At 44.3% G+C, this 22,328-nt stretch overlaps 1 pseudogene; it reads right to left on the bottom strand.

Annotated features, from left to right (window-relative positions):
• Positions 1-809: 809 nt before the first annotated feature.
• On the bottom strand, positions 810-3,412 carry LOC147425245 (uncharacterized; annotated as a pseudogene).
• Positions 3,413-22,328: the final 18,916 nt, after the last annotated feature.

Raw genomic sequence — 22,328 nt, 5'->3', positions numbered from 1 at the left:
ATCGGACGGGGTCCCCATAAGTTGGTAGGACTTCTTCTTCTATTACTTGTTCTTCTTACGGTTTAGGCCCCTCGACCAGCATCTGCAAGTTGGCTCCCTTCTTCAGGGCTTTGACACGTCAGCAGTTTGTGACACCCCTCTTGCACATCTTTGGCCTAGCTCACTTCTAGTGAAATTCAAGGAGTCATGCACTAATCCGACACATCCAACATCAAAATTTCATATTGAACAATTAGCGACTACATTTAGTTGTAGTAAAATAGAGTGGAAATCTTTCCGATTGTAGTCAACATGGTTGTCCCTTGGTGCAATGATGGGGATGTGGGAACCATCTATCGCACCAACAACAAAGGGCATTCCCCATGCAACCTCAAACTCGCGCACCAATGTCGCAAACAAAGAGCTTGAAGGCCATCTGATATACATATCCCTAAGGCCAGATTTCAATTGCCTTGCAAAAAGCAAGCACGATTCCACAAGATGTACTCTTGGCACATCCATAAGTGTCAACAAGGCCCAAGAGTCCATAACCTATAGTAAGCCTGCTAAGAGGGCTACTCTATCTTCAATGGGCACAACCTTGCAAAAGTTTGTGAATCTCTTCTCCATGAATGGTTCAAGCTTCCCACAAAGCTAGTGAATGAACGGGTCACGAAGGATGTGCTATGTTGGTTTTATGTTATTTCTATCCAAGTTTCTTTTTCTTACAAATACAATATGCTTGGACCTGTCGTGAAAGCTGATTGTGAGAGTGAAGAAGTTAACAAAAAGGATTGTAACAAGAAGAAATGCACTTGCTACATCAAAGACAACACACCAGAACCAATGACTTGGTTTCTTGTACCTGTTCAAATCCAAGGCTCGCTGCAACCTCTTGGGAAGGACCCATGGAAAGGCTTTTTCAAAACTCACACAAACATTGCTACCTTGAGACGTCTGCCATAAGCCTGCCTTCCAATAATTACATCAAAAAATAATACTCATTACTGATGGGAGACCCCAAATAAAAACTATCAGTGTCGGCTTCGCTGCTGCTATAGCATATCAAAAGCGACATTCTTATTGTTCGTTTCGTTTCAGATGCTAACAAAGCAAGACCCTTCAGGTAATTGGGGGCCACCAAAACATAAACATAAATACACTAGAATAGGAGGCAGGCTATGCTCACAAGGTGGGTATTGAGCCCTTTCCACAGAAGACGGTACCTTGCACGAGCTGCACAAAGCGAGTCACCACCACCCTGCTGTCCTGGCCTCCTTTCCATTAGATAAAGCCCACATATGCCACCAAAGCCATGACCATCTTGGAGCAACATAAGTTGTACCTGTCCCCATAGAAAGTTGCATCTGCTCATCTCCCTAGGTAAGGAGCAGATGCATGCTTAGCCTCGGCCTAAGCACCCAGATGCAGCCAAAGCTAGTTGACCCCCTCTCCCAGGGTAAGGAGCAGATGCTTGCTTAACCTCAGCCTAAGCACCGAGATGCAGCCAAAGCTAGTTGACCCCCTCTTCAAGGGCAAGAAATACCACGGTCTTGGGCAATGTCATACACAAGCGGCGGCCTGAATTGTCCCTGCAACGTCCCATCTTTGAACGTTATGCAGAAGAGGCTTCCCTCTGCAAACATGTTGACCGCCCAATCGCCACAATCAAGCCCCTCCCAGAGATGCTCAGGGGTGCTTGCCACCTCCACCCAAGAGGCTGCTCCAGAAGCAATGGGTCTCAGCTCCCACACTTCAAATCCAGTGCAAATACTGCTCTCACCCGTGCTGCGGGCTACTAGCAAGCTTCCTTTGTACTTCAAGTACACTGGTGGGCAGCCAAACTTTCCCTTTATCGGGACCACTTCCACCTTGTTCCTCGCATCTTCTAATACATTGTACCCCAGAAAAGTTTTACCGGATGATCTGAAAAAGAAGTCAGCATTGGGCACCTTAGAAGAGCGTGCAATGGCAGCTTCTAGGTTCGGGCCAGCCCTCCAGCAACCACTTCTAGAATCAAAAACCTCAAAGTAGAACGTGCATCCAACATAAAACTCGTGCGCCAGCAAGATGTAGTACCGGGAGGGGTCGTTATTGTCAACTGCCATGCGCATCTTGCAGCCAAGGGTGGTCAAGCCAGGTTTCCTGGAGAGGTAGCATGGATTCTGCAGAGGGGGAAGCACCTTTACCCAACCTGTGAGACAATTGAACACAATAACAGAGTAGTCATCAGGGGCCTCCGGATTGTGCACAAATGCAGACATGAGGACTGACTAGACGAGGACGACAGCGCCCCACATAGAATGTGTCCTCCAGCTGGGGCAAAAGGCTGCAGCCCATGCCCCCAAGTAAGTTGAACAGTTTTCCCTGACTGCAGCCAGGCAAAGGGAGCCCAAAAAAGGCCCATTCTTGGCTACTGAAGGCTCTGAAGCTCCAAATTCGCTCATCACAGGGGAGCAGTGGAGACATTGCAAACCAGTACTCTTCCTTCTGCTCATCTTCTGTGTATAACGCTGCCAAGGCCAGCCCTCTGAGCATCAAATTCCACGTAAACACATTGTAGTTGGAAAAGCTGGCGAAGAGGCAACCGAGAGAATACAAGTTGGAACAGTAAGAAGTCGATCGCATTGCTTGTTGGCTCTTCGACCGCCGCCTTCCTCTGCCTTCCTCCTTCTAACCCACCACCACAACATCGACTTTGTTCTCCGCCCACATGCACACCACTCAAAGCATCTGCCTTGGCTCTCTTTATCCAATCCCTGGTGGACAGCACCTGCGCAGTTTTACGCCTGTTCTGCTCTCGCCCCTCCACAAAGGCATCCAGTCTAAGTGCCCAGTATCGCTTTTTTCGTTCTTTTGCTGCCGCTGCCCCTGCAGCCGCACCAGCTGCAGCTGCGGCAACAGCCGCCTTCAAAATACTAACCCTCTTGGGTGGATAGGCCGCTGCATCCGCAGCTTCCCAAACCCTTCCCCTTCTGGGTCTCGTCCTCCTCCAGTCTCCGCCGCCTGGCCATGATAGAGGCCTGGCTCCCTAAAGATCAGGCCACCCGGCGTCCATGAACCTTCTTCTTCCGCTTTCATCATGCTGGCTGGCACTCTGAGAGAGAAGAGAGAGAATCGCTAACGCCCTAAAGGCCAACAAAAACCATTTAAAGCAAAAGCTCTCTCTCTCTCTCTCTCTCTCTCTCTCAGGCTACTCACATGCACAGCAACGGTGGCCATTTCCGGTGCAAAAGCGCAAGTGCCCCACCACGCCCCTGCACACGGCCAACGGCGCTCTCACCGTCACAATCGGAACATCATTGCAGCAGCCTAAACGGTCACCCCCGGTGGAGAGCCGTTTGTGCAAAGGAGAGATGTGATTGGTTGTGGCACCTGATAGCACGATAAACGTGGTTGACTTTGCAACCGAGAGTCGTCGGAGCTCTGGCATGTGCGCAAACTCCCGGTAGACAAAAAGCGTTCACCCTCGATCGGCTTCCCATCGGCACCGGGGCATGTGCGCAGGCTATCTCTCTCTTGCCGTGTCCTGTTTGTCCGACAAGTCCAAAAATGTCGGTCGACAGACAAGCGTCCATTGTGCACACCAATTAGCATCCGACATTTCACTTCGAGTAAAGAATCAAAAAACAAGTTCTTCTTTGCCACTTTGATTGGCTATGAGAGCCATCAGTCGTTCTTCTCATGGTCGGTTGATTGAATTTGCTCTCTTCTTTGTTTTGGTTCTTCATCGGACCTTCAGCAAAATCTCTCTCTCTCTCTTTGCTCTAGCCTCTAGTGCTTGCCAAAAATCTCCACACACACACATAGTAATCACATTGATACAAGCCGAGATCTTCATTTGCTAGATTTTCATCTTTCCCGATGGTATCCTTTTTGGCCTGCCCCAAAGGGACTGAGGCCTTAGTGATGGTTTACCTTTTTGCTAATGAAAAATAGTTTGGTTTTATTTTGAAAATAGCTTGCTTTTTGAGAGTGAAGAAATTATGAGATTGGCTAATGGGATAGTGTTCATTTATGTAACATAGATAGGCTCCATATTCTGCTGTCATAATCAATAGAGGGGCACTCCCTATTTAATGCAGCAAGGCGGTGGGTAGACTTCCTACTTCCTAACATGGTCTATAGCGCAAGTCTACGGGCTTAAATGTAAAGGCACATTTTCGAATTAAACTAGTTTGGAAAGAGAGGTATGGCGTCCCCCAAAGAGTCTCGTCTGGGCTGTGCTGTGTAGCCGTTGACTCATAAGAGCCCACTCGCCTCGAGCCCGATGGCCAGCTCTTGCGCTTACGTTGCCCCAGCCTCCAAAATGACATCGGCAGAGAATAGCCTTTCTCTTGATTGTACAGCCAGGCGGCCATGTGTCCAAGGCTCAAGCTCCTCTGTATGAATGCATCTTGCTTGCTTGGCAATGGCATCTCCCACGCTACTGGTTGTACCTCCAACCTCCCATATAGAAAGACAAGGCGTGGTGAACAAGATATAGAGCTTGGATGTTGCTACAGACTCCAGAATGGGAGACTCCGAGCACATGAAGGAGTTTACCCGCACGATATAAGTCCTCTGAAATCAGTGAAATAGCTCTTGCATTCTCCTCCTTTCCTCCTCGCTTCTTGCAACATTTGTGCTCGACTCAATCGGACGCAGCAATGAAAATCGCCAAAAGAGGTCTTGGCTTTCATCCCCTATCTCCAATCTCCAACCATATAAATGCAAAGAGAGATGTCAGTTCGAATACTCGAATTTTTTGAAACATCTAGAACACACCCTGGAGCAAGATGTGTTGTTGAGGCTTTCCTCAAAACTAGATTCTGCTGGAAGCTAGGAAAAGACCGTGATGAGTCAGTTACAACTCCATGGAAGCTACAGCCATGGCCTCGCCTGACAAGGTAAGAGTTGCAGAACACTCGCACAAGGGATTGGAGGGCTTTGAGGGGAGGTAAGTTGATGCTGCAGATTCTTCGCTACTAGCTATATAAGATATGGTGAGCCAAATCTGTTGTCATGAGCTGAATTAATATAGTAGCTATCGAGAGCTGGCGTGCACCATCGCTGAGAAGCGGACGCGCAAAAGAGAGACATGTCACCTTGCACATACTAGCACTAGTCACACTTGGCGAGGATGAGTACATGGGGTCAAGGTGTGTAATTATGTTAGCATTTCTCGGCCTGCGTTTGTAGAATGCAGTTGTTGTGTGCATGAAAGGGTGCGCTTTTAATTAGATTTTGCAGGACTGATGTTGGAGATGCAGTATGATTTTCTCCATTGTGTGCTTAGTAAGTCAAGAGAGGGAGACAGGGAGCAAGAGGACTGCCTGCGGATCAGAGCTACGAGGCTGTCTTGATCAATGGCACATTTGCTTTACCAATGCACTGACCTCCGTGCTCTTGTCCTGTCAGGGAACCTCTTCGAGGGCAGTCTGCCGCACTCCATAGACACCATGGCCGCCCTTCGCCAGCTCAATCTCTGCTACAACAACTTCACGGGTGCCATCCCTTAGTCCTTGCACGCCTCTCACATCTAGAGGAGCTCTTCGAGGGCAGTCTGCCGCACTCCATAGACACCATGGCCGCCCTTTGCCAGCTCAATCTCTGCTACAACAACTTCACGGGTGCCATCCCTTAGTCCTTGCTCGCCTCTCACATCTAGAGGAGCTCGATCTTGTAACTAATCTACTGAATGACACCATTCTATCCTTCTTGGGCAATCTCAGCAATTTGGAGAAGCTTTATCTCGCCTACAATCCCTTCTCCAATTCGGCATTTATCCCGTAGGAGCTTGGAAACCTGACAGGCCTCGCCTATCTCTGGTTGGCTAATTGCAATCTCCATGGAACCATTCCTGCATCCCTTGGAATTCTGATCAAGCTCTCCAATCTGGATTTGTTTGTAAATAGTCTGGCAGGAAGAATTCCTGCGAGCCTCACCAACCTCAAAAGCCTCACCCAGCTTGCTCTCTACGGAAACCATATTCCTGAAGGACCCATCCCTTTCAGCCTAGGCAACCTCACCCAGTTGGCCAATTTAGACCTTGCAAAAAATATGCTCACAGGGGGTATACCCACTTCCACCAGCTTTCCAGCTTCCATGTTTATGAGAACCTCCTCACCGGCCCCTTTCCGTCTAGTCTTGTTGTTCTCCCCTCACTTACAGATATCTCCATTTTCAATATCAATTTGAGTGGACCTCTGACTCCGAGTTTGGGCTCAGAGAGCAAATTGGCAACCTTTGACGTCTCTTCCAGCGGTTTCACAGGTCCTCTACCCCTCAGTCCATGTTTTGGAGGAGTTCTGCAGATCCTGGCGCCACTCTTGAGCAGGTGAGGCTCAACAATAATTAACTGTCAGGCATGGTACCTTCAGGCTTGTGGGGTTCCCCAGCTCTCTCATTTCTGCAGCTAGACAACAACAATCTTGAAGGCATTATCACTTCAGAAATTAGCGAGCTCACAACTTGTCCACTCTGAAGCTAGACGGCGACCGCTTTTTTGGCAGCCTGTCCCTAGAGCTCTTTGGCCTGTGGCATCTCTCATACATCTAACTCTCTCATAACGGATCCTTTCGTCAAAGATTGGTATAGGGTAAAGGGGCCAGTATAAGGCCGCCCGCTAAGCGGTATGAGAGATTGCTGAAAACCCACTGCATAGAATGAATCGTGCTGTGGTGCACAAGAAGGCTCATGCTCATCGCTACGACTAACAAAGAGCTTGCTGCAAACAGCCGATCGTAGGCATCGTACGACATTCAAAGAATGTTTGTGTGTAAACAAAACGGCCTTGCGAAGTAGCTGAACGCTACAGGGTGAGAAATGAGCTACTGAGCCAACAAGGTTTGATCTGGAGATCGGACGGACCAAGTTAAACATCACTTAAGCTAACCCGTAAAGCATTCAATGTTCGATGTCCCATGACTAGAGTAGAGGAGCCACTCAGAAGACGGCCTCCTTTTTAGAGGCGTGTCTACCCCCAGATTATTTTACCAATAAGCATGAGTTTAGAGACAACAACCTGTGAGTGTTTCCGTGGATAGCATAGCCTTGTAGAACTTTTGACCGTCTGTCTGATCTGCGTTCGATCTGTGTTGGCAGCACTTCCCCTAAGCAAGCTCCTGTCAGTTTTGCATTTGGCCTTGCTTTTTGTTACACGCAAATCACAAAACGGCGTTGTTCGACCGCCGCTGAAGATGGAATCTTTGTTGGAGGTTGCTGCTGCGTAGAGCTTTTGGATGCACATCTTGGGTCCAAAAATGGTGGAGCAGAGCCGCCACAATTGCTCGCCCAAGTTGGGCGACTCTAAATTGCTTCCTCTACCCTATATTTCTTGTATCCAAGGGGTGGTTTTTTACCCTAGGCAGGCCTTATGATTTTATCACTTGTTTGTTTGCACATGCATAAGCTAGAAGTACAAGTTTTCTTATCCTAAAGAGGGGGAGACAATGACTTATGTATATGATTGCCTACAAAATGTATCAATCTCTATTTGTGTCCCACTCTCAGTACAAAGTTGATGACATGTTCAAGGATACATCAAAAACCTTTCTTATGCTATCTTGGTGATGGCTCGTCACTACTTGGACATGGAAGTATTTTATGCTTGCATTTTTACAACATGTTGCTAGTTGTCACATGTACAAAGCCATAGACATGTGCCTAGAATGTACATGCAATCAAAAGATTCTGAATTTTTCTCAGTAATCGATGTTGTGTTCATGCCTCCTTCGCACATGGTCAATGCATCCTCACTTTCAAGAACAAAGAAGAACGGACGAGCCTACTACAACAATCCCACCGCCTCAAGGGGACAAAGGCTTGGATCGCCTAGGAACTCACCACAAATCAACTCAAGCTTAAAGCAAGCAAGCTCAAGAAGATGCATAAAGCCCGTAAACAAGGTAAATGGGTAGTCTACCATGGGAGTACACCATCATCCAAGAGCTTTGAACTCCCAAGCAACTCCCCCTCCACCTGACCCCCCTTAGATTTTGTTTCTTGTTCTTTCCCTTTTTTCTTTTCCCCCCTGACGGACCCTCAGTCCCTAACTAATATGTATATAATGCCTTCACCTCAGAAGAACGATATGTATTGTTTTGTTTTGGTCCCATGGGTCATATTTGACCTCCATGGACGATGATTAAATCTGTGTGTGTGTGTGTGTACGCGCGCGCATACACATGCATCCTTTCGGCAAGTCCAACCGATTTCAACAATTTTGATTGGCACATATATAAGCTCGTTGCGCACATCTGTGTGTGTTACGATGTGTGTGTGCGTATGTGTGTCTGTTTTACGGCGTGTACATGCATCCTTCCGGCAATTCCATCTGATTTCAACAATTTCGATTGGCACGTATAATCTCATTGTACACATATGTGTGTGTTACGATGTGTGTGTGCATGTGTGTGTGTATGTTATACAGTGTGCACATGCATCCTTCCGGCAAGTCTAATCGATTTCAACAATTTTGATTGGCACATATAAGCTCGTTGCACACGTGTGTGTGTGTGTGTGTGTGTGTGTGTGTGTGTGTGTGTGTGTTATTGTGTGTACACGCGTCCGTCCGGCAAGTCCAATCAATTTCAACAATTTTGATCAGCACATAGAAGCATGTTGCACACATGGAGCGCACATACATTTGACCAATAAGCGTCTGGCATTTCACTTTGTAAAGAATCAAAACACATCATTCCAAGATGGATGACTAATCCATTTGGTGCTTGGGAGACGTAGCTGCCGCAAGCATGTTTGCTCTTTAGCCCATTTCATTCTCCCAAAGTAGAGTAACAAATTCTACTTGGTGGTTGAGAGACGTCATCATCACAAACATGATTCTAAGCATGCATACTATTTAGATTTGTGCACAATAAAAAGAGAATTAGTCTAATAAGACAAAAACATTGGTCATTCAAAGAAACATGTACATTTGCTTACTCTAACGTAGCATTGTAAGCATTGACAAGGTTCATACTATCCTTAAGCTGTATTCCTTGCATCCATCTAGCATCTTTAAAAGGATAATTTTTGAACTTAATAAGATACCATCGGATAATCTCACCATGGCGTAGTACCCTGTCTTCATGCCGAAGGATAGCTATGGGTTGTAGCACCTCTTCTTGGTCTTTAATTTCTGAAGGGTCTTCAATAAATGGTTCATTTGGTGGCTCTCCTTTGTAGGGCTTAAGTAGGCTCACATGAAAAGCATTGTGTATGAGCCAATGGTTGGGTAGCTTGAGTTAATAAGCCATCTTATTGATTGGCTTCAAGATTTGAAAAGGACCATATTATCTTTTTGCTACTTTAACATAATACTTTTGATGGCCTCAATCGAGCCTTGGGAAACTTAAGTAAAACACAATCATTTTCTTTGAATGTTAAGGCGCTTCTGTCCTTGTTAGTAGCAGCTTCTTGCCTTTGTTGAGAGATGGATATAGCCTCCTTAATCTTTTGAAAAGATTCTTATAGGTCACGGCTATACTCATCGACAGTGAAGATCTTCCCACGTGCTAAGTAGCAAGGGACTGTTAGGTCTTCCCTATATGATTTTAAAAGGTGCTTTTTTTTTAGAAGTATGGACAATATTATTGTACACATACTCTACAAGGGGTAAGTACTTCTCCCATTGTGAGCATTGATCTACTTCTGTAACATAAGTCTTTAGTAGATCAAGTATTGTAAGATTGGCTATTTCACTTTGGCCATTCGTTTGTGGATGATAGGCTGAAGAGATATTCAATCTTGTACCTAGATTTTCAAAGAGACCTTTCCAAAAATTACTAGTCATTCTAGAATCTCTATCTGACACGCTGGATGTTTGTAATTCATGGTGTTTGAAAATATGAGATATGAGGAGAGTTGTCATTTGGTGTGCATTAATAGTCTTTTTGACAGGAATAAAGTGTGCTTGCTTACTAAACCTGTCAACTATTGCTCATATTCCCGTATTCATGTGGATAGACTTGGGTAATCAAAGATAAAATCCATGGATATACTTTCGCATGGTTAATTAGGGATTGGAAATGGCTAGAGTAATCCAGGTTGCCTCCATCTATGATAATCTTTTGGCATACCACACATTTTGAAACATACTCTTGTATGTCCACTTTCATGGTAGTCCAATAGGAGTATGTCTCTACTCCTCAAAGAGTAGGTTGAATGCCTCTATGCCACGCATAAGGAGGAGCATAAGATTCATACATGACTTTCTCAAGAAGGAAGTGGTAACACATAGCCTATTTCCCGGGAGAAGATACCCACCTTGTAAGGTGAATGGTTCTTATTTCTTTCCCAATGCAAGGGCTGACATTATGTCTCTAAAGTCGGCGTCAGCAGCATATTCATCTAGCATAGAAGATAGATCATTGTGAGTTGCTATAGACACCACATTAACTCTTGGTTGTCGTGAAAGTGCATCGGCTACCTGATTATGCTTACGAGCAATGTGAGCAATATGAAAATAAAATTGCGAAAGAAAATTTGTCCACCTCATTTGTTTATCGGAGAGCTTGGTTTGCGTCATGAAGTACTTGAGACTTTGGTGGTCCGTTCGCAAAACAAATTGAGTCCCCAAAAGATAGTGCTTCCATGTGTCTAAAGCATATAGAACAACTAAAAGCTCTTTTTCGTATATGCCCAAGACCCGTTTATCAGAATTGAGCATTGAGCCTTCGTCTCTCATATGCTATGGCATGCCCTTCTTGAAGAAAAACTGCTCCAAGGCAATCACCAAGCATCATATTGGACCTCAAATGGCTTTGAGAGATCCTGAAGCATAAGGATTGTTTGGGAGGTAAGCTTCTCTTTGAGCTTGTCAAAAGCATTTTTCTCTTTAGCAGTCTATGAGTACTTAATGTTCTTCTTTGTTAAGTCATGCAATGGTCCCACTATTTGAGAGAATTTGGATATGAAGCGTCTAAAGTATGCACACATATCATTAAAGCTTCTTAGCGCATGTAGATTCCTTGGATTAGGCCATGCTTTTATTACCTCCAACTTTGATGGATCCATACGGATACCATCTTGAGAGATAATGTGACCTAAGTTCTGAATCTCTTGAAGGAAAAATTCACTCTCTTTTCTTTTTATAAAAAGCTTGTTCTCCCTCAAAGCTTGAAAAATTACCTGGAGGTGTTGCTTGTGCTCCTCTAAGGACTTGGAGTAGATGATGATATAATCAAAGAACACTCCAGTGAACTTGCAGTAGGGCCCAAATATTTTCTCCATCAAACAATTGAATTTGGCCAGTGCATTAGTCAAGCCAAAAGGCATGAGTAGATATTCATAAAGACCAAACATTGTACGGAACGCGGTCTTTAAGATATCTTCATTCACTATCCTTATTTGATGATAGCCACTTTTAAGGTCAATTCTACTGAAGTAGGTCAAACCTTGTAGCTTATCAAACAGATCTTCTAACCGCAGTACGGGAAATCTGTCTTTGATAGTGATATGGTTTAGTGCTCGATAGTCCACACACATGCGGTATATACCTTCTTTCTTTTACACTAAAAGGACTGGAGAACGAAAGGGAGAGGAGCTAGGTGTTAGGTAAAGGCGGAGAGCCTCACCGTGCTTCGTCCGTGTCCAGTTGTCCATATTGATCTCCTTATTCTTTATACATACAAAGAATAAAGAGCTCTCACTCACATTCTCACATGGTGCTCACACAGTGAGATTTGGGAGCTCCACTCACATCCTGTGTCGTGCTCTCTCTCTCCCTCTCTCCCCTTCGCACTCTCTGCGCACGTGCATCGCATCTGCGCACTCACAATTGATATCAGAGCTTTGGCTTCGCGGACAGATGGAGTGCTACAAAGAAGTGAGCTTTCGGCTATGGTGAGCTCGCTTTAGGTGGAAGCTTGAGATCGGTAAGCAACCACCAGATTTGTGCTCATGGAAAGCTTCAGGGGCATTCCAAAGCTTGAGGAAAGAGTGTATTGCAAGTGTGTATGGTTATTTGCAGCCATACTTGCAAGAAGAATGCAGATTTTCATTTCCGCAGGTCATTTTTTGGGCTCCAAAACAGTGTTTTTCGCATAACTTTTGCATACGGAATGCGATTTATGCAAGGTCAGGGTGTAACCTGGGGTTTTGGCACGCTCTGGACGCAATGGTGATGTCCATTTGAGCTGATTTTGACCTCTGAAATTTCTGTTGCAACAGCAAGTTTTTGCTACGTTTTTGGGTCGAAAACAGTGTTTTTTGGCATATCTTGCACAATCGGACTCAGGTCTATATGATCTAGGGGTCTACCCCAGGGATAGTCGACGTTCCGGACGCAATGGTGATATCAGAATTTTGAAATTCTGATCTCTAAATTTTTTGCAGCAACCTACGTTTTTTTTTAAGACACAAAAAAATTTGACAGTTAAGAGCTTGTATACTGCAAATCATTGTGTAGATTGCGTCTGGGGATATGTACGTCACATTTTAGAGTCCATTGGGTGCTGATTTAACTTACAATTGTTGATTTGGGATGTGGTTCTTGGACTAAGTCACATCTGTATGCAGTTTCTCGGCACATGGTTTTGTGTTGATGTATACTCTATGTGGGAACAAATGTGGAGATGTGGAGCCACCATGGCTAAGTATTTTGGATGCATGGTTGATGCTCACAGTTGAGCACTTGTTTATGCGCATCCATTGAAGTTTATTTATGCAAACAAGTTAACAGGTTTTGTTAATATTCCGTTGAGTGGTACTCCGACTAGAGCGTGCTTGCTCTTTGTATGACTTTGTGAGGTGATTCCGGACGACTACATTTCCGGATTTGACCATTTGGCATTTTGTGTTGTCTCCATTTGCGATTTACTATTGAGTTTTTGCTCCAGTTACAAGGGAAACTCTGCCAAAATTTTCTCAAATTTGTTTGCCTATTGTAGAGGCTTGTGAGCTTAATAGTTTGCTCACTTTGTCTGCTTGAGATACTGGTTTGCTCTCAGGCGGGAGAGTTTTGTGATCTCGAGCATTGTTTGCCATTATTTGGCATGGTTATGAGAGGTGATTTTTGTTCATGGCGACTGACATGTTGGTATTGTGGCCACAAGGGGCATATTAGGCGTCGTTGCTTCGGGCGTATGAGACAGCAGAAGAGGCAGATGCATGGTGCTACTATGAGGACAGATGCTAGAGAGTATGCATGTGATGTGCATGTCACTTTTGAGTCTAGCTTGCTTCAGACTACTTTGTGTCTTGGGATAGCACATTGTCTACGCATTTTCTACTAGACGAGCATGCACTTTTTCACATGACGCCACGTCGTGATTTGTTTAACTCTTTCTCTAGTGGGAGGCTTGGTTGTGTGCAGTTTGTTGATGGTTCAACAGAGGGTGTTGGAGATGTATGCATGTCTTTACCTAGCGGTGCATTGCTTACACTACGAGATGTACGTTATGTACCAGGACTCAGTCAGAGTCTCATTTTAGTGCTTCAGTTACAGAATAGTGGACATTGTGTACTGCTTGGAGAGCGGTCATTTTAGATGCATAGGGGATCACTGGTGATAGCCAGAGGTGCTAGGAGTGGTCTGGTATACCCTTTGCATATTTATGACACACGAGGCGGTGTAGTCTCTGTGTATTTACAACCATGTTTGGAGCAAGAGATGAGGCGTGTCTCTTTTGCGGATGTGTTGCATGGAGAGCAGGTTGTGCATTTGTCTTGTGGTGATGTTCACGTAGACAATGGTATCTCTAGGGATGCACAGCTTTGCCAGTCATCAATTGAGGTGACATCAATTGAGCCAGAGATCGATGCATTGTTCTATGATGCGTCTGATACGTTTGAGGACGACAGTGTCCTTCAGGTAGCTGTGTGTGATTGCAGTGGTGTTGATTTTTCGTCTTTGCAATCATTCTCAGCATTAGATATGCCTTTGCCAGAGGATGCTGACATGGTGATGCATAGTCAGGTGGTTCTTGATGAGGATGCATATGGTACTGAGGTTGCTGACAGGGATAGGTTGGCACACATAGTGCATGTTTTGTCGGCTTTCGGGTCTCTCATGTCTGACCTTTTGGTTTCGAGACTTTATCTTGCTTATGCACTTGGTGCATTTGCATTGGGAGTTGTCAGTCGTGCGATGACTGACACTGGCATTGTGCATTATGGAGCCATGCAGGTTGTCACTCAATACCTGCATCATGAGTGTCATCGTAGCTCTAGCCCTAGTGGTATGCATGTTGCATCTACACTAGAGCATGTTTGGAGTGAGCCAGTGGGAATAGGTTGAGCGTCGTCTTCTCTCACCTCTTGTATATACTAGTTGTAGGCTAGTCTTCTTGCCACTTATCAACACACAGTCTTTAGTGGGAGAATGTTAGGTAAAGGCGGTGTGCGTCACCGTGCTTTGCCCCGTGTCCGTCGGCCAGTGTCCCGCTGCCCACATTTATCTCCTTATTCTTTATACATACAAAGAATAAGGAGCTCTCACTTATATTCTCACATGGTGCTCACACAGTGAGATTTGGGAGCTCCACTCACATCCTGTGTCGTACTCTCTCTCTCTCTCCCTCTCTCCCCTTCGCACTCTCTGCGCACGTGCACCGCATCCGTGCACTCACACTAGGCCTCACCATCCTTTTGTCTACCAATTCTTGTACTTGCCTCATGATCTCCTCTTGTTGAGCTTGGGAAACTCGATAAGGAGGCTTGTTAGGCAGTGAGCTTCTTGGCAGGAGCTCAATTCGATGGTCATCATCCCCTCATTTTGGAGGTAAGTCCATATGGATATCATGGATGACACATCTTGGAATCCATTTAGAAAATTAGACAAGTCTAATTCTTCTTGATTCCTAACACTTTGCTTTGTTAAAACATTAGCATCATTTAGAAACTCTTTTACAAAAATCATGTACGCAGAAACTGAGCTTTTCATTGACTTATCCAAAGTAGGTGAATTTGCAAGTGGTATAGTACGACCGGACTCACTAGCATCTATATACATGCTCTTTTTCCTATAGGTGAAATAGATGGTACCCTAGGATAACATCCGCATGTTGGAGAGGAGAGATAAAAAAGTATTCTTTGTCAACGTAGCTTCGGACATGAAGCCTTAACTTCCCAATCAAGGGAGTAACGGAGGCTTGCTATTTCAGCAGTTACAGTATCTCCCATCTCGAAAGCTTGAATGCCCAACTTAGTGGCCAACTCCATTGATATGAAGTTGTGAGTAGAGCCAGGGTCAAACAAGATGAAGGCATCATTCTTCCTTACCTTTCCCCAAGCATAGGAGAGAGGTGATCCTTTGCAATGAGCATCCTCTTTTGGAGCTTCGATCGTGGAAGTTCTAGGAGTCTCATTGCGGGCATTTCTCTTGGAGCAAGAACGATAGCCATGTCCTTGCTCCCCACACTTAAAACATTTGTGGTCCTTACAAAAAGCTTCAAGCTTTTCACAAGAGATTTTATTTTTTCCTTTGTAAACTCCCTTCTCCTTGGACCGATTGTTGTTGTTTTTGTTGTTGGAATTGCCTTGGGAAGAATTTTGGGCATTTTTTTTTTCCCTTTGCATCACTTTTGTCTTTGCTTTCTATGGGCTTGGCATTCCTTCTAGCCCCTTGTTGGAAATTGATGAATGAAGCAACCATAGTGTGGTGGATTACTTCAGTGATAGAACCGAGCCATTGAGAGTTGACGTACTCGGCCATTTCTTCAGGTAATCCCGCACAGAATTGTTGCTCTTGCTCGGTGAAGTCTTATCTTTTGAAAGATAGTAGCCTTGAGATGTAAATCCCAAAAATTGTCCACAAATTTGTGGACTTCCTTGGCAGACCCCCCCTTGTAGCTCATGCTAGAAGATAAATGGGAACCCCTACAAGGCTAGCCAATCACATGCAAGGTGCATATCAAGCAATCATGCTAGCTTTGGGACAAGTGTCCCCCTTTTCCCTTTGAGAGAGAGGACTTGATAAATGTATACACATTTAATTAAATTAGCTAAATTATCATTGGACCCCTTGAGAGGCCAACCAATAAGCTTTAGGCACCTTATGAGGGCAACATGGAGAGGAACTTGACATGTGTCCTTGTTGCCTCCTTGGACTAGGCTTGCCTTGTGTGAGGGTGTGTGTGTTCTCTCTCTTGCCCCTACGTGTAGGGCTCGCCCCCTCCTTGTAGGGATCCTTGTTGATTTTTGGAACACCTTAAGCCCCTCATGCTTGATGAAGGTTTACACATCAAGCTCAACTCTATCAAGTTTGGAGAAGGTTCCCACATCAATCTCAGCCCTAGCACCTCAAGCACGACAAGCAACTTAAGCACCTTGGTCAGCAAGCACGATAAGAACCTCAAGCACCTCAGCAAACACAACAAGCACCTCAATCTTGGGCCAGGTTCCCAACTGAAGCACAACCCTAGCTTGCCTAAGGTCAAAGGACTTTTTAACACTAACCTTTGGAGGTCTTTAATGAAGCTAACCATAAGGTCTTAAGCTCCATTAGGTAGCATTGCTCTTTGAAAAACCATCTCTTATTTGGACCCGTTTAACCTTGGCCCCGTGTTGAAACAGATCTATAAGCACATGTCTATATTCTAACCCTTTGTTCTCGTTTATTCTCCCACATTAAATGATCAGTTTAACATGAGAAAATCATTTGGGTTGGTTAGATATTAGATTTTATGACATTCTCTTAGGGCAAGAACAATAGTTATGTCCTTGCTCCCCACACTTAAAACATTTGTGGTCCTTACGAAAAGCTTGAAGCTCTTCAGGAGAGGGTTTATTTTTACCTTTGTAAGCTTACTTCTCTTTGGACCGATTGTTGTTGTTGTTGTTGTTGGAATTGCCTTGGAAAGAACTTTGGGTATTGTTTTTCCCCTTTGCATCACTTTATTCTTTGCTTTCCATGGGCTTGGCATTCCTTCTAGCCCCTTGTTGGAAATTGATGCACGAAGCAACCATAGTGTGGTGGATTACTTTGGTGATAGAACCAGGCCATTGGGATTTTCTGTACTTGGCCAGATCTTTAGGTAATCCCAAATAGAATTGTTTCTTTTGCTCGGCAAAGTCTATTGTTTGAATGACAGTAGCCTTGAGATATAAATCTCACAACTTGTCCACATATTTGTGGATAGACTTGTTGGAGAAGAGCTTCAAGCTTCACCATTTGATAAGCAGTTTGTACTTTGCATCGCTTGTAAGAAATTGCTTCATGATGGAAACTCGTAGAGTTTTCCATGTCTTTGGGGCCTCGCCATTGCCATGAAGGCTAGCCCACCATTGACGAGCAGACTTCTAGAAGTGCATAGCGACATGATGTAGCTTAGAGGACTCTGTGAAGCCCTCATCTCCAAAGGCTGCATCAAATTGCTGGATGAAGGCCAATACTTTGTCGGTAGCACCAAAGGTACCATCGTAGGTGAGAAAAGAGATACTCTTTCCTCCCTCTTTGAACTTCTTGAGCTTTTGGGACCTTTGCCATGCAGGGTAAGATTTGTGATGTCCTCTTCTCTTGTATTCTCTAGGAGAATAGCTATTGCTTTTGTTGAAAGAGGAGGAAGGTGAAGAAGAAGGAAAAGAGGGTGACCTCTTTCTTGCCTTTGCCTTCCTTTGTTTCCTCTCTTCCCTTTCGGAGTGACGAGGAGAAGGACTATGGGTTGACTGTTTCCTCTTGGGAGGAGTTGACGACCGTCTAGACTGTCGTTTTCGTGGAGCCACATCTTCAGAGGAACTTAGGGATTTGCTTCTTTCTCGTTCTTTGGATACCTCCTCTCTTGTGGGAGAGAGTCTTCTTTTGGGAGTCTCATCAAAAGGACTCCTAAGCTCTCTTTCCTCTTAGAGAGGAAGGAAAATCCTATAAATACGAAGTTGTTGAGTAACTTCGGCTTGCAAAGCAGGGTTGCCCATAGCTTGCTGCAACCTAGTAACAAGATAATTAACAAACATGGGGGCATCTTCATTAGCACCTTCATGTGCAAAATCAAAATTATCAATATTCATTCTACTCTCTCGGTCATTGTCAGCCATGCTAATTGTCATAAAATCTAACATCTAACCAACCCAAATGATTTTCTCAAATTAAACTGATCATTTAATGTGGGAGAGTAAACGGGAACAAGGGTTAGAATATAGACATGTGCTTACATATCTATCTCAACACAGGGCTAATGGTAAAGGGGTCCAAATGAGAGATGGTACGTCAAAGAGCAAGGGTAGCCAACGGAGATTAAAGACCTTAGGGTTAGCTTCATGCAAGACCTTCAAAGGTTAGTGTTAAAAGTCCTTTGACCTTAGGTAAGCTAGGGCTGAGCTTGAGGCTGAAACCGGCCCAAGCTTGAGGTGCTTGTTGTGCTTGATGGCTAAGGTGCTTGAGGGTAAGGTATTCCAGAAAGTCAACAAATATCCCTACAAGGAGGGGGCGAGCCCTAAAAGAGGGGGGTAGAGAGAGAACACACACACTCTCACACAAGGCAAGCTTGGTACAAAGAAGGCCTCATGGTGTGCCTAAAGCCTATTGGTTGCCCTCATGGTGTGCCTAAAGCCTATTGCTTGGCCTACCAAGGGGTCCAATGATAATTTAGTAGATTTAATAAATTAGTTTTGTATTTATCAAGTCCTCTCTCTCAAAGGGGAAAGGGGGACACTTGTCCCAAGACTGCCCTTGTTGCTTGTTATGCATCCTGCATGTGATTTTCCAGTCTTGCAAGGGTCCAATGAGCTTAAAGCTTGAGCTACAAGGGGGGGTTGACCAAAGCAAGAAGGTGGCTAGCTTGGGGGGTATACTCTCCCACACTCACTCACACTCACTCTCATTGTGTGAAGTGCAAAGTGCAAGAGCTACATCTCCTTCTCCAAGCTAGTAGAGAAGTTGAGAGCCGACACCAACACTCTTGGCTATGGAATGTAAATCCAACCAAGAGCCATTCTTCACTGCTTAAGCTTTCCATCTTCTCCATCTTCATTACTATGCTATTATGTATGCTAGCAAGAAGAGTGATGATAAGTGAGGAAGTATTTCTTTCTCCTATATAATGTTTCTTCTTCATCTTCCCTACCCTCATTCCCCGCTAGCGCTCTCCACCTTTGAAGGTGTTTGAGGCTTTGGGACTAAGGCTTGGGATAGTTAATTATTTTTGCAAAGTTTATGCTATGCTCAAGATTGCATGAAGCTTTCCATCTTCATTGCATCACCTAGTCACAAGGAACACAAAGATTCTATTGTACAAAGTCTATCTTGATGGGAGAATTTATAATACAAATGCCTATTGGAGGGGGGACCGGCTCCACATAAAACCGGTCCTCAATTGTTGTAATATTATCTAAACTCTCTCTCTCTCTCTCTCTCTTGCAAAAGTATTGTTGATGCCAAGTTAATTAAGTACTATGTTTATGTTGCAACCATCAATTAAGTTCACCCTCTATAGTCACAAAGTAATCTCACAAAAATGCTTTCTCTAAGTTTCCTAATTCCGCTACTCTCAAAGTTCATAGGCCATTTCCATTATGTTGGTATCAAAGCATTTGGTTTCTCTTTTCTTTCTTAAGAATAGAGGTCCTTAAGTAGCCTATTAATCGTTGACTTTACCATTATTGAGCCATAAGAAGTGCGAATGAAGCTATCCCTCGGCAACTCTGCAATATTAGACCCACTCCACTACTCTCTATAATTAACCAATTCGAGCCGTGGGTGTAGATACTTAAGTGCTGATTTTCAAAGGCTAAGAGGAGTAGCAACTAAGGTTTTGAATTTCCAAAGCATACACTAAGTAAAACACATAAGTTTAATTAGCATGGCCGACAATAACCAAGAGAGTAGAATGAACATTGATAACTTTGATTTGCACATGAAGGTGCTAATGATGATGCCCCCATGTTTGTCAATTATCTTGTTACTAGGTTGCACCAAGCTATGGGCAACCCTGCTTTGCAAGGCGAAGTGACTCAACAACTTTGCGCTTATGGGATTTCCCTTCCTCTCCAAGAGGAGAGAGAGATTGGGAGGCCTCTTGATGAGACCCCCAAAAGAAGACTCTCTCCCATACAAGAGGAGGAATTCAAAGAGCAAGAAAACAATAAATCTTTAAGCTTCTCTGAAGATGTGGCTCCACGAAGACGGCGGTCTAGATGATCGCCAACTCCTCCCAAGAGGAAACGCTCAATCCATAGTCCTTCTCCTCATTTCTCCAAAAGAAAAGAGAGGAAACAAAGGAAGAAAAGGGCAAGGAAGAGGTCACCCTCTTCTCCTCCTTCTTCACCTTCCTCGTCTTTCGACAAAAGCTATGGCTATTATCCTAGAGAATACAAGAGGTGAGGACATCGCAAATCATACCCTGCATGGCAAAGGTCACAAAAGCTCAAGAAGTTCAAAGAGGGAGGAAAGAGTATCTCTTTTCTCACCTATGATGGCACCAAATTTGATGCAGCCTTTGGATCCAAGGGCTTCACAGAGTCCTCTAAGCTACACCATGTAGCTATGCACTTCCAAAAATCGTCTTATCAATGGTGGGCTACCCTTCGTGGCAACGGAAAATCCCCAAAGACATGGAAATCTCTACGAGTTTCCATCATAAAGCAATTCCTTGCAAGAAATGCAAAGGACAAAGTGCTTACCAAATGGCACAATTTGAAGCTTCTCTCTCATGAGTCTATCCACAAATATGTAGACAAGTTATGGGATTTACATCTCAAGGCTACTATCTTCCAAAAGATAGACTTCATCGAGCAAAAGCAACAATTCTGTGCAGGATTACCTGAAGAGATGACCGAGTACGTCAACTCTCAACGTCTTGGTTCTATCATCGAAGTAATCCACCACACCAGGGTTGCTTCACGCATCAATTTCCAACACGAGGCTAGACGGAATGTCAAGCCCATGGAAAACAAAGACAAGAGTGATGCAAAGGGAAAAACCAATGCCCAAAATTCTTCCCAAGGCAATTCCAACAGCAACAACAACAACAATAGGTCCAAGGAGAAGGGAGTTTACAAAGGTAAAAACAAACTCTCTCATGAAGAGCTTGAAGCTTTTCACAAGGACCATAAATGTTTTAAGTGTGCGAAGCACGGACATGGCTATCGTTCTTGCCCCAAGAGAAATGCTCGCAATGAGACTCCTAGAGCTTCCACCATCGAAGCTCCAAAAGAGGATGCTCATTGCAAAGGATCACCTCTCTCCTATGCTTGGGGAAAGGTAAGGGATCATGATGCCTTCATCTTGTTTGACCCTGGCTCTACTCACAACTTCATATCAACGGAGTTGGCCACCAAGATGGGCATTCAAGCTTTCAAGATGGGAGATACTGTAACGGCCGACACCGCTTTCAAGGGACAATGTGAAGGAGTACGAGCGGAAGTGCGACGCGAGAGAGAGTGCAAGAAGAAGAGCACGACGATATGGTGAACTCGCTCTTGTTGTAATGTGTAGAGCATAGTGAGTTCTTATTAGGTTTTTACAAAAGAATATGTGTACATACTTGGCGGCCGTCCCACTTACTTGGGCGACCACATTGGGCTTTATACCCCAACAACCTCCCACTTAAAGTCCAATGTGGTACTTTAAGTGTGAGAGAAGCTACTATACAAGCTAATATACAAGAGATGTAGAGAAGTGATGTACTACCCTACACCTAACTGCTTGCAAAAATGTGCAAAGCTCTCTAAGGGAAGTCCTTTTGTAAGTAGATCAGCAGGGTTTTCTGTGGTGTGAACTTTGACAAGCTGAATTTGCATATCCTCGAGCATTTCCCTGATGAAATGATACTTCACATCCACATGCTTTGTCTTTGAGTGATAAACTGGATTGCGAGCCAATTGTATAGCACTCTGACTATCACAATATAACACTTGCATCTCTTCTTTGATTCCCAAATCTATTACTAGTCGATTAAGCCAAATTGATTCTTTGCATGCCTCTGATGCTGCAACATATCTAGCCTCTGTAGTAGACTGAGTAACACAATCTTGTAATCTAGAACGCCATGATACTGCTCCACCAGCCAATGTAAAGACATACCCTGACGTAAACCTTCGGTTGTCTAAGTCACCTGCATAATCTGAGTCTATAAAACCCTTTACAGTTAGCTCCTGACTCCCATAGCATATATGCATACTCTTTGTAGCTTTCAGGTATCTCAATATTCCTTTCACTGCCTCCCAATGTTTCCTGCCTGGGTTTGACATGTATCGATTTACTACTCTCACTGCAAATGCAATGTCTGGGCAAGTAGCAATCATTGCATACATCAAACTACCCACTACAGATGCATATGGAATCTTATCCATTTTAGCATGTTCTTCCTCAGACACGGGACAATCTTGTTTGCTAAGTTTCACATATGGTGGCAATGGAACACTCAATGCCTTTCCCTTCTCCATATTGAAACGTTGCAAAACCTTGTCAATATACTCTGTTTGAGATAACC

Source organism: Adiantum capillus-veneris, chromosome 25 (genome assembly GCF_014529385.1).
Source record: "Adiantum capillus-veneris isolate H3 chromosome 25, ASM1452938v2, whole genome shotgun sequence".
Taxonomy (NCBI): Eukaryota; Viridiplantae; Streptophyta; class Polypodiopsida; order Polypodiales; family Pteridaceae; genus Adiantum; species Adiantum capillus-veneris.
Note: the sequence above shows the minus strand (reverse complement) of the source record. Positions and strands in the feature narration are given on the sequence as shown.